Below are 14,193 nucleotides of genomic sequence, written 5' to 3'. Positions count from 1 at the left end.
CATTTAAGTTGGTCATGGCTAGCTCTCTTCTAATGAAACTAAATCTCTCATCACTAAGAGGCTTGGTGAATATATCCGCTAATTGGAATTCAGTGCTTGCAAAGTCTAGCATAATATCACCTCTTTGAATATGATCTCTAAGGAAGTGGTGCCTTATGTCAATATGCTTGGCTCTAGAATGCAATATTGGATTCTTAGAGAGGTTAATGGCACTAGTGTTATCACACTTTATGGGTGTACATTCAAAATCAATATCAAAATCCTTAAGAGTTTGTTTCATTCAAAGTATTTGTGCACAACAACTACCCGCGGCTATATATTCGGCTTCGGTTGTGGATAGAGCTACCGAGTTTTGTTTCTTGCTAAACCATGACACTAAGGAATTTCCTAGAAAGTGACAAGTTCCACTAGTACTTTTTCTATCCGTCTTACAACCGGCAAAGTCGGCATCCGAGTAGCTAACTATTTCAAAGTTTGAGTTCTTGGGGTACCAAAGTCCTAGATTCATTGTGCCTATCAAGTATCTAAATATTCTCTTAACGGCACTCAAGTGGGATTCTTTAGGACAAGATTGGTACCTAGCACAAAGACCAACACTAAACAAAATATCCGGTCTACTAGCGGTTAAATATAATAAAGAGCCAATCATACCTCGATACTTGGTGATGTCCACATTCTTACCGCTTTCATCTTTGTCCATCTTTATGGATGTGCTCATGGGTGTATTCATGGACTTTGCATTTGCCAAGTCAAACTTTTGAAGAAGATCCTTGATGTACTTAGTTTGACCTATGAATATGCCATCCTTTTGTTGCTTGATTTGAAGTCCAAGAAAAAAGTTAAGTTCTCCCATCATGCTCATCTCAAACTCAGTATGCATACACTTAGAAAATTTTTCACAAAGAGCATCATTAGTAGCACCAAAGATAATATCATCAACATAAATTTGTACTATAATAATGTCTTTCGATTTTCTTTTTATAAAAAGTGTATTATCAGCTTTACCCATTGAAAAAACCATTTGAAATAAGGAAAGTGCTTAATCTTTCATACCAAGCTCTAGGAGCTTGCTTTAAGCCATATAAAGCCTTTTTCAATTTGTAAACATGGTTAGGGTATTTATGATTTTGAAAACCGGGTGGTTGAGAGACATAAACCTCTTCCATAATGTACCCATTTAAGAATGCGCTTTTTACGTCCATTTGGTACAAGATAAAATTCTTTTGGCATGCAAAAGCTAACAACATTCTAATGGACTCAAGTCTTGCTACCGGGGCAAAGGTTTCCTCATAATCAATTCCTTCTTCTTGATTGTAACCTTGGGCCACTAATCTAGCCTTGTTACGCACAATGACCCCATGCTCATCTACCTTATTTCTATAGACCCATTTTGTTCCAATCACCGATTGATGTGACGGTCTTGGAACTAACTCCCAAACATTATTTCTTATAAATTGATTTATTTCTTCTTGCATAGCTAGAAGCCAAAATTCATCAACTTCGGCCTCTTTAAAATTCTTTGGTTCAATTTTAGAAATAAAAGCAATGAAATTACACAAATTTCTAAGGGAGTTTCTAGTAGTGACACCTTGAGAAGGATCACCTAGAATTTGGTCTATAGGATGAGCACTTTTGAATTTCCACTCATGTGGAAGGTTAGAGTTCATACCTTGGCTTTCATTTACCTTTTCCACGGGTGGTTCCTCTTTGGGAGTTTGTGAAGGAGCATTGGAAGTCTCTCCAATTTCGAGATTTTGAACCTCATCTCCCAAACCTACAACATCATCATCTAAACTTTTGCTTGTAGGCGGGTTAGTCTCATCAAAGGCAACATGAATAGATTCTTCAACAACATTAGTTCTTTTGTTATAAATTCTATAAGCTTTACTATGTGTTGAATACCCTATAAAAATTCCAACATCAGATTTCGCATCAAATTTTCCAAGGTTGTCCATGGTGTTTAAAATGTAACATTTGCATCCAAAAACTTTAAAATAGCCAATGTTGGGTTTTCTTCCTTTCCAAAGCTCATAAGGGGTTTTATTCATGTTGGGCCTAATGAAAACACGATTCAAAATATAACAAGAGGTATTGACGGCCTCCGCCCAAAAATATTTTGGTAATGAAATTTCATTTAGCATTGACCTAGCCATTTCTTGAATTGTTCTATTCTTCCTTTCGACAACTCCATTTTGTTGTGGAGTTCTTGGTGCCGAAAAGTTATGGTTAAAACCGTGTTTATCACAAAATAATTCTAAGGCATCATTGTCAAACTCACCACCATGGTCACTCCTAACGGAGGTAATAGAATATCCTTTTTCATTTTGCACATTTTTACAAAATTTGACAAAGTTTTCCAAAACATCACTTTTAAGAGTCAAGAAAATAACCCAAGTAAATCTTGAAAAATCATCAACAATTACAAATGCATAGTATTTACCACCAAGACTAGCAATTCTAGAAGGACCAAATAAATCAATATGAAGCAATTGCAAAGGTCTAGTAGTTGAAATCTCTTTCTTGGAATGAAAAGATGTTTTAATTTGTTTTCCAAATTGGCATGCATCACAAAGTTTATCTTTAACAAACGGAATAGATGGCAAACCAATAACAAGATCTTTTCTAACCAATTTTGAAATAGAATCCATACTAGCATGTCCTAATCTTCTATTCCACAACCAAGAATTATCATTCATAACGGTTAAACATTTATTTTTACTATCAAAAGAATCAACATCAATAACATACACATTATCCTTCCTTACTCCAAGGAAAATAACTTCATTGGTTGAAACATTTTCAATGGAGCATTTTGAGGATTTAAACACAACACGAAAACCTATATCACATAATTGACTAATACTAAGCAGGTTATGTTTAAGATTATCAACAAGAAGCACATTTTTAATACATGGAGAGTATATGTTACCGATATCACCAATGCCCAAGATTTTTCCTTTTGAATTGTCTCCAAAGGTGACAAAGCCACTTTCCTTGCTTTTAAAGCTTGAAAATCTTGATGGATCACCGGTCATATGCTTTGAACATCCACTATCCAAGAACCATAAGCTTTGGCTCTTTCTTGTTGATTCCTACAAAAACAAGTTCATTTGTTGGCTTTTGGTACCCATATAACTTTGGGTCCATTCTTGTTAGTTCTAGAACCCTTTGGTACCCACTTAGTCTTGCCTAGATATGCAAATTTCTTCACATGACAATAGGAAATAGTATGACCATCTCGGTTACAATATGTGCATGTAAAGTGAGGTAGACTAGATGATTTCACAAAAAAGTTTCTCAAAAACTTTTGTTTCTTACTAGGATCATAACCAATACCATTTTTTGAAAAACCACATGATTGGTTTCCCACCATGAGATCATAGCCTTCCTTACCTCTAGTGAAGGTATATATGTCATTTTTTAGGCTTCTCACATGGGCTTTCAATTCAACAATTTCTTTCTTATGTGAAGCACATGTAGCACATTGAGATTTAGCTATAAGTTCTTTTTCATTTATTTTCAAAATCTCAATTTCTTTTAAAAGCATGTTGGTCTTCTCTCTAAGGGTTTAGTTTTTAACAAGCAATTTACCAAAATCATCAAATAGTTCCTTAAATGAATTAGACAACTCATCATATGGCATATCTAAGTTATCATCATCATTTTCGCTATCACAATCATTTTGGTTAGAAATGCTTACCCCATCATCAAGTGCCATCATGCACATGTTTGCTACTTCATTCTTTCCTTCTTCTTCGGAGTCCTCTTCGTCACTATTGAGCCAATCCGCCAACATTGCCCTTCCTTTGTATTTGTTCTTCTTTCTCATTGGACAATCCATCTTCATATGTCCGGGCTTCTTGCATTCAAAGCAAATTGGTGGATCATCTTTGCTTTTTCTTTATTTTGAGTCACTCCCTCTTTGTGGCTTCTTCCCAAAGTTCTTTTTGAATTTCATGAACTTTTTGTATTTTTTAGAGAAGAGTGCCAAGTCCTCCATGTCACTACATAAGCTTTCCTCATCTTCTTCACTAATGGCATGGGAGGAGGAAGACTTGAATGCAATAGTCTTCTTTTTCTTCTCAACTTCCTCTTCTTCTTGAGCACTCATGAAAATTTCATGGTTCATGAGTGAGCCAATTAGTTCTTCCAAGGGAAGTGTTGAGAGATCCTTGACTTCTTGAATGGTAACCACCTTTCCTTGATAAGCCTTGGTGAGACTTCTCAAAATCTTGGTCACCATATCCTTTTGAGTAAGTACCTTGCCTAGAGAGTTCAAACCATTAGTAATTGTAGTGAAGCGAGTATACATATTAGCAATGGTTTCATCCGATTTCATCTTAAAGTTCTCATATTGAGTGGAATAAATTTGAATTTTAGTTTCCTTCATAGCACTAGTTCCTTGATGAGTAACTTCAAGCATTTTCCACATATCATAAGCGGTAGAGGCTTGTTCAATATATTTAAAAATGTCTCTATCCAAACCACATATAAGAGCATATTTAGCTTTAGCATTTTTAGAAAGCATTTTCTTATCATTTTCATGATATGCTTCATAAGTCTTAATTACTTCAACACCATTTATGACATGTTTAGCAACATAAGGACCACTAGACACAATATGCCACAAATCATAGTCAATAGATTGAAGGTAAGTTTCTATTCTAATTTTCCAATAAGGAAAATCTACTCCATTGAAGTATGGTGCTCTATTTCTGCTAAAACCTTCTAACATGTTATTTTGTGAATTACTTGGAAACGCCATGTTCTAGATTGTGAAATCTAATCAAATAATTTGAGCCCTTGCTCTGATACCAATTGTTAGCCCAAGATATGTTTCCAAGAGGGGGGTGAATTGGAAATTTAAACTAATTTCGGAAAATTAAAAATTTTAACACAAAATTATGCAATTAGTCAATTAATCAAGTAAAAGCAAGTAGTATGGCAAACAATATATTAAGACAAATAATTAAACTTGTAAAGTGAAGAGTTTACGGATTAGAAAATGCAAACTCTCAATTTTTACAAGGTTCGGTAGAGCTATGCCACCTACGTCCTTGGTCTTCAAAGCTATGGACCTAGCTTTGAGTTCCAATATCAAGCCAAGTTAACGGGCTTGACTAACCCTTACAACCGGGAAATTTTCACCAAGGTATTTCCTAACCTCTTACAATAGTTTCGCACCCCCGAGGACTATTAACCTCTTTCTCGGATTGTTGAAGTGCCAATCTCACTATTACCGGGTTGTTTACAATACCGGTGCCAACCTCACCTCAATCACAATATAGAAATGTGTTTGATATACAAGCTAAAATCACTCTAGAAATATGATGATACAATGGAAACCTAGAGTGAAAAGCAAGCACACTTAAGATGAATAAAATCAAATTTTGGCTCAAAGTGTGTGAAAAGTGTTGGTTTGGATTTCAAACTTGGAACCTCCTTAATCTCACTTAGATAGGTTAGATGTTTGTAATAAATGCTCAACCAACTTATTTTTTGAAAGAAAAATCGAGTTTATATAGTGTTTGAAAGAAAACTAGCCGTTTATAGCCGTTAGCACATTTCCCGAGGTGAGGTCAGCCGTGAACCAGAAGTCCGGATGGGAACCGAAATTCCGGATTGATTACAATCGGAATTCCGGTTGCCAACCGGAATTCCGGATGACTGACCAGAGGCAAAAATGCCATTTTTCGGGACTTAAACGCGCATAACTTCTTACTCGATTATCCGATTTCAGAAATTCCAACTTTGTTCTCTTAGTTAAACAAAATGTGATTTAGAAATTCAATCAAAAAAATTTTTGAACTATCGTGTGAGAAAACTTGTTGCACAAGTTAGTGAATGGGCCAAAATTCAAATTTATAAAAACTTAGTGTGCTATGCAAATCACTTTAACAAGACTAAAGTAAATTTATACCATTTGATTTTGAGTAGTCTTGATGTAGATGAGCCTCCTAGCTTAATTTGCATGTTTTTGATCCCATGTTGAATTTTCCCGAGAGTTGACCTTGACTTTGACTTTCGGGTTGACTTTTTGACTTTGGGCTTTTGAAGACCTCTTTTGAATAGGGTCTTGAGTTGTTGATCCCTTGATGAATCTTTTGCTCTTGATATGCTTGTTGAATCCATTTAGTGTTGCTTTCAAAAGTTTGGTAAAAATACCAAAATATTTATTTTCTCTTTTAAATTTGCTACAAAATCAATAAATCATTAGTAACAAATAATAATCAAATATTTGTTAATCATCAAAACAAGGAGATCTAAAAGTTTGAGTTAACACCAGTGACTGTTGTGTTATTAAATATTTCTCCAAGCATATCATAATGTGACAATCCCTTTTTTCGATGTCTCTTTACATTTGGATATTTCTACAAAATCCAAAACAACAGAACATTAGTATTAGTATATAAAATGAATTTAAAATAACAGATAATCAACAACACAATTATTATATAAGTTTAATACCTTTAGATAAGCATCCCAAACTTCATCAGTTGTTGTAATAGTACAACTTTTAAGTTCCCATCCCATTCCAGTATGTAGCAAAAGATGAGAAAATTCTCGATGTGCCTTTCTCAATCAATTGAATTTTGATTTCAATTTATCCATTTTATACCTCTTTCCAAATTTGTTAAATATGTCATTCTCTATCTTTAGCCATCCTTTTTTGTCCAAGGTTGTTGTTTGTAATCCTTTTTTGGCCTCTTCATACAAAAGGCCAATAAAATATGATTCAATAGCCTCGGGCCAAGAAGCATGATCCTCAATGTCTGAATTTTTTGTATCTATCTAATTAAATTAACATTGAGTCACTAATAATACTCATAAAGTTCTATAAACATGCTACCAAGTCATATTATTTCAGTAAAAATTTAAATTTAAACATGAAAACAACAAAAGTATAATATGTATGCGTAAAGTTCAATTTGGATAAATAATAATATTGAGAGTGTAAAAAAAAAAGGACACAAATTTATTCAAGCAAAAAGCAAAAATATCCAAGTTTCCTAATTAATCATGTTGACTGTATATTTATTCAATTGAATAACCTCTCCCACTTTCATATCAGCCCTCTAAACTATAATGAAGAGAGAGAAAGCAAAACACAACCAAAAATTTTAAGAAAATGAAGGACAAGCTACCATGTGTTAAGAAAGAAACCTCACTTTTATAAATTTAGAAGTATTGTTACACATGGATTTAGCATAACGTTGAAATGGTGGAGCTAAAAAAATTTGTAGAAGAAAAATAGAAATAGTGAAAAAAATATCCCATAAAGAGTAGTGTGCATGTAGCTAGTAGCTACACTTGTGTTGTGTGTTTACAATAAAATAAATATATATTTATATATATATGTGTTCATATATATGATTGACCTAATTATATATATAAAAAAGACATAATGTTGAATTGATACTAATATTTCTCACATTTTCTACATTATCATCCCACTAAGCAATATATCCCTATACATTCTCTCCACAAATCATTTTCACTTATATGTATAAATATATATATATGGAAGAGGTTTCAACGGTTACATTTTTTATTGTAAACATCATGGTTATATTTTTTAAAGCCATTGGATTACTATTAAATGGTTGTGATTAATTTAGAAATTAAATAAAAATAAATAATAAATAACTTGTAACCTGAAAGTAACATAAAAATTTATTTCCTTATAAAACTTTAATTAAGATTAATTATATTTTAAAATTAAATTAATTATAATTATTAATTATTTTTTTGCAATTTATTACTATATAAGGATCTTTTAGCAATTTATTTTTTTGCACTTAAATTATTTAAAATTTTATAGCAAAACTTTAAAAATTTAAAATTATACTCATATAATTTCATAATTTAAATTTTATTATACTTGTAATCTTAATTTTAAATTATTACACTTAATTATTTAATTTTTTATTTAAATATTTAAAAAGTAAAAAGTGAAATAAGTTGAAGAATTTTTTAGAAAAAAAATGGCTACACTTGTTATCGATTGACTAGCTTGAGGCCTCATACTTAGTTCATCTAATTGTAATAAAATAATTAAATATCATTTAAAAATAATTAATTATTTAAAAATTTATTATAAGAATAGAATTTTAATTTATGTAAAAAGAATTTTAATTTTTGTAAAAAAATAAATTTTATTGTAAATATTATAAATAAATGGCTTAATTGTTAAAATAATTAGAGTAAGAATTTAAATATAAATAAAAAAATATTTATAAATATTAATTGCTAATCAAAGAGATCTTGTTAAATATTTAATTAATTATTTTAAGAAAATAGTTAATTATAATTAATTAATTCTAAAAAAAAAGAATGTTTACCTATTAGTAACCTATTATTACAGGTCAAAGAAAAATGTGTTGGGTTTTATGCCCTAAATAAAACTCATTTCAATATAATCAGATTTACTTATTAATATAGATAAGAAATAACATTTAATGTTGCATGGTTCACATGATTTATTTCATGATTATATGTACATAATGTATAAATTCATCTGAAACCCTTTTCACATACTTGGTCCTGTTTATTGTGCCGTCAACACATTGGAAAGTAAACATGACTATGTGAATAAAGTTTCCTAGATTTATCAGACACAGGGTTTTACTGATATGATAATCTACAACAGAGTTTACTTGCATTTGGAGAAGTGCTATGTTATTTCCAGAACATTGGTTAAAGTAAAGCTCAGGTTGGATGCATGGAGTATGCATCGGAAGGGACCGATATTGAACTTTGACTTAGATTTAATTAAACTTACCGTAAAATCTATTCAAGTCAATATCGCCTAGTTGATCCTAGATCAAATGATCTTAATCCTGTTATGATTAGGCTCAATCTTGAAAGGCTATTTGTGTTCCTTGAATTGTTAGTTAAGCCTACCTTTTGGTCAGGGTGATACGTACATTTTGGGAACACGGTAGTGCAATTGAGTGGGAGCGCTATCATAAACATGGAATCTATAGCTTCTATCTGGCGAATAGTAAGCAAAGGATGATCTCCTTCGAGCTTGACCAAACGAACATAAATGGTGGAGTACTCATTTCACATAAGCTGAAATATCATTTATACGGGGTCAAGTGTTTTAAGGAATAAATACATTGTAGGGTGTAACGGTAATTTAATCCCTTTACAGTGTAGATCATTCATATAGAGGATCATTGATCACATTAGGATTATAACAATGGATAACTAATGATGTGTCTATATGGTGGAACATATAGAGCATTCTATATACTGAGAGTGCAATTCTAAGTTCTATGCGTGGATTCAACGAAGAATTAATAAGTTAGTGAATTTTAGTGCTAAATTCTTGATCTACTTATTGGAAGCTCGGTTATATAGACCCATGGTCCCCCCACTAGTTGAGATAATATTGCTTGTAAGACTCATGTAATTGGTTTTGATTAATCAATTATAATTCTCAAATTAGACTATGTCTATTTGTGAATTTTTCACTAAGTAAGGGCGAAATTATAAAGAAAGAGTTTATAGGGGCATATTTGTTAATTATGATACTTTGTATGGTTCAATTAATGAATATGATAAATGACAATATTATTTAATAATTATTTATAGTTATTAAATAGTTAGAATTGGCATTTAAATGGTTGAATTAGGAAATTGGCATTTTTGAGAAAATCAGATACAAAAGGTGTTAAAATTGCAAAATTGCAAAAAGCAAGGCCCAATCCACTAAGTGTATGGCCTGCCACTTTTGTAGGAAATTTAAACTGATATTTTCATTATTTTAATGCCAAATAATTCAAATCTAACCCTAGTGGAATGCTATAAATAGATAGTGAAGGCTTCAGGAAAATTACACTTTTCTTCTGACACTTCTGATTCAGAAAAAACTGAGCATCTCTCTCTCCCTATCTTTGGCCGAACCCACTCTCTCTTTCTTCTTCCTTAAATTTTGAAATTACCTTAGTGTATGAGTAGTGCCCACACACAGCAAGTGATACCTCAATCATAGTGAGGAAGATCGTGAAGAAAGACTTTCAGCAAGAAGGAGTTTCAGCATCAAAGATTCAGAGAAAGAGATCCAGGTTCAGATATTGATAATGCTCTGCTACAGAAAGGAATCAAGGGCTAGATATCTGAACGGAAGGAGTCATATTATTCCGTTGCACCCAATGTAAGGTTTCTTTAACTTTATAGGTGTTTATTTCATCGTTTTAGAAAGTTCATATTTAGGGTGTTAATCAACATACTTGTGAGTAGATCTAAGATCCTGGTAAAATAATTTCCAACAAAATGTAACCATGATGGTTACAATAAAAATGTAACCATTAAATAGCCCCCATATATATATATTCCATCTTCAGTTATTACTATATATTTTTTTTCAATATATATATATATATTAATCCCTTTATACTATATTTGTTTTAGTTAAAAATTACATGTAATATGTAATTACAAGTTAGTCATAAATAACTATTTTATCATCTTACAATTAATCTTTTTGTTTTGGTTGTTGATATAAAAATAATCTATTGTTATAATTATTTTAAAATTTTAATCAATCTAATTTTCCCTAATTTTCAAAATTATTTTTACTTTTCTTTTCATTTTAAAAATACCTTTTCTTCTATTTTAGTTTATATTAAAATGTTCTATTATTTTCTACAAGTTATATTGGTTGAATAAAAAAGATTAAGCAGAGAAAGAAAGAACAAAACCCAAAAATAAAAAAATAGAAGAAGAAAAGGAAGTGTATTATACCTCTTGCAATAATAAGCTAAAAAATGAAGATAAAATTTATTGTAAACAATCTCAATAGCATAATTTTGCAAAGGCAAGAAAATCATCACATAAAGAAGGGCACACGTGATCTACTAACAACAACCAACTAAAAATTATAGAAGGCAAAATAAATCTATACATCAACAAATTAAGATTAACAAAATCTAAAGAAAAAAAAATCTAAATGGCAAGTAAATATACACCTAAAAAGAAGATGAGAAGAAGAAGAATATACCTTGTAACTGGGAGTAGATCACCAAGTCTGAATCGAAGAAGGAGGTGAGAAGGAGACGTGTAGCAGCTGATGGAGAAGGAGGTGTTGCAGCTGATGGAGAAGGAGGCGGCAGCTGATGAAAATGAGAGAGAATTTTTTTAGAGTTTTTGGATAAAGTATCTCAAAACAAAGAAAACACTATTTTGGTGTTTTTATTTTTACTTCTATAAATTAGAATATGAATTTGAGTTTTGTTTTTAAAAATAGGGTACCAATCAATGATTTACATGGGCCCCACAGATTTTATGTTTTCAAATTTAAAAGATTGGAGTCAAATTAGAAACCAGTCAAACCCTTAACAACCTATAAATGATATTTCAGTAAACTAATATAATTACTGAATTGAGATCTCAATCATTTATCTCTATTCAGCAAAGCTCAAAGGAAATCATCGTTTCACTTCTAAATACTTATAGAAGCTATAGATTCCATATCTATGATCAGCGCTCCCACTCAATTGAACTACCATGTTCCCAAGATGTAAGTATCTACCAGAACCAAAAATTAGCTTCCACGAACAACTCTAAGAACATAAATAATACAACTAACCTGAACCTAACCATGTCAAGATTAAGATCCATAGACCTAAGATCTGTTGGGTTTTATGCCCTAAATAAAACTCATTTCAATATAATCAGATTTACTTATTAATATAGATCAGAAATAACATTTAATGTTGCATGGTTCACATGATTTATTTCATGATTATATGTACATAATGTATAAATTCATCTGAAACCCTTTTCACATACTTGATCCTGTTTATTGTGCTGTCAACACATTGGAAAGTAAACATGACTATGTGAATAAAGTTTCCTAGATTTATAAGACACATGGTTTTACTGATATGATAATCTACAACAGAGTTTACTTGCATTTAGAGAAATGCTATGTTCTTTCCAGAGCATTGGTTAAAGTAAAGCTCAGGTTGGATACATGGAGTATGCATCGGAAGGGACTGATATTGAACTTTGACTTAGATTTATTAAACTTACCGCAATATCTATTCAAGTCAATATCGCCTAGTTGATCCTAGATCAAATGATCTTAATCCTGTTATGATTAGGCTCAATCTCGAGAGGCTATTCGTGTTCTTTGATTTGTTAGTTAAGTCTACTTTTAGGTCAGGGTGATACGTACATTTTGGGAACACGGTAGTGCAATTGAGTGGGAGCGCTAACATAAACATGGAATCTATAGCTTCTATCTGGCGAATAGTAAGTAAAGGATGATCTCCTTCGAGCTTGACCAAACGAAAATAAATGGTGGAGATCTCATTTCACATAAGTTGAAATATCATTTATACGGGGTTAAGTGTTTTAAGGATTAAATACATTGTAGGGTGTAACGGTAATCTAATCCCTTTACAGTGTAGGTCATTCATATGGAGGATCATTGATCAAATTAGGATTATAACAATAGATAACTAATGATGTGTCTATATGGTGGAACATATAGAGCATTCTATATACTGAGAGTGCAATTCTAAGTTCTATGCGTGGATTTAACGAAGAATTAATAAGTTAGTGAATTTTAGTAATAAATTCTTGATCTGCTTATTGGAAGCTCGGTTATATAAACCCATGGTCCCCCCCACTAGTTGAGATAATATTACTTGTAAGACTCATATAATTGGTTTTGATTAATCAATTATAATTCTCAAATTAGACTATATCTATTTGTGAATTTTTCACTAAGTAAGGGCGAAATTGTAAAGAAAGAGTTTTAGGGGCATATTGGTTAATTATGATACTTTGTATGGTTCAATTAACAAATATGATAAATGACAATATTATTTAATAATTATTTATAGTTATTAAATAGTTAGAATTGGCATTTAAATGGTTGAATTTGAAAATTGGCGTTTTTGAGAAAATCAGATGCAGAAAAGATAAAACTGCAAAATTGCAAAAAGTGAGGCCCAAATCCACATTGCATGGCCGGCCACTTTTATAGGGATTTACCTCTGATATTTTCATTATTTTAATGCCAAATAATTCAAACCTAACCCTATTGGAATGCTATAAATAGATAGTGAAGGCTTCAGGAAATTGACACTTAAATTTTTTACTTTTTCATTCAGAAAAAACTGAGCCTCTCTCTCTCCCTATCTTTGGCCGACCACTCCCTCTCTCTCTTCTTCCTAAAGATTTTGAAATTCTTAGTGTTAGAGTAGTGCCCACACACAGCAAGTGATACCTCAATCATAGTGAGGAAGATCGTGAAGAAAGACTTTCAGCAAGAAGGAGTTTCAGCACTAAAGAATCAGAGAAAGAGATCCAGGTTCAGATATTGATAATGCTCTGCTACAGAAAGAAATCAAGGGCTAGATATCTGAACGGAAGGAGTCATTATATTCCGCTGCACCCAATGTAAGGTTTACTAAACTTTATATGTGTTTATTTCATCGTTTTAGAAAGTTCATATTTAGGGTGTTAATCAACATACTTGTGAGTAGATCTAAGATCCTGGTAAAGTAATTTCCAACAACTGGCCTCAGATCCATGGTAATTGATTTACTTGCAAGAAATTTGGACTTTAAAACGATTGTTTGATGTTTTGGATGGTATCATGTTGTATTGAGTGTTATTTGATGATTGATTGATGTTTGTGAATTTTCGTGAAAAATAATTAAATATCTGTTTCTAGAATTATTTTTATTGGATAGTATGGAAAAAATTAAGCAAGTTACTTTTTTACAGAACTCAATTTCGATTTAATTTGAATTAGTTATATTTTTTGAAGTTTCGAAAAATATCGAAGTCGTGCAACTATACACGCGCGCGCGCACGAGGCTTGTCCCTCGGACAGCACGCGCGCAGACAACAATTTTGTCTGAAATCCTGGGCTCCGCGCGCGGAACAGGCTGCTTGCAGCCTCTTGCGCCGGCAATCCTCGCCCATGCAGCCTCTGATGCGCGCGCGGACAGTATGCTTGGCATACTGTCCGTACAGCTCGCAAATTTTTCGTTTTTCTTCGTTTTTTCATGCTATTTCATGGATTTAACTTCTGATTTTTTGTGTAGTTCTGTATTTATACATTTACTATTCCTAATTCAATTCTAATTATCATAATTAAATTAATTAATATTTTTTAAATTTAATTCATGATATTATTGTAATTTGAATTTGAAAAATAGTAAATAT

This window comes from Cannabis sativa, chromosome 2 (genome assembly GCF_029168945.1).
Source record: "Cannabis sativa cultivar Pink pepper isolate KNU-18-1 chromosome 2, ASM2916894v1, whole genome shotgun sequence".
NCBI classification, from domain to species: Eukaryota; Viridiplantae; Streptophyta; class Magnoliopsida; order Rosales; family Cannabaceae; genus Cannabis; species Cannabis sativa.
The sequence above is the reverse complement of the archived record's forward strand: the minus strand, read 5'-3'. Positions refer to the sequence as shown.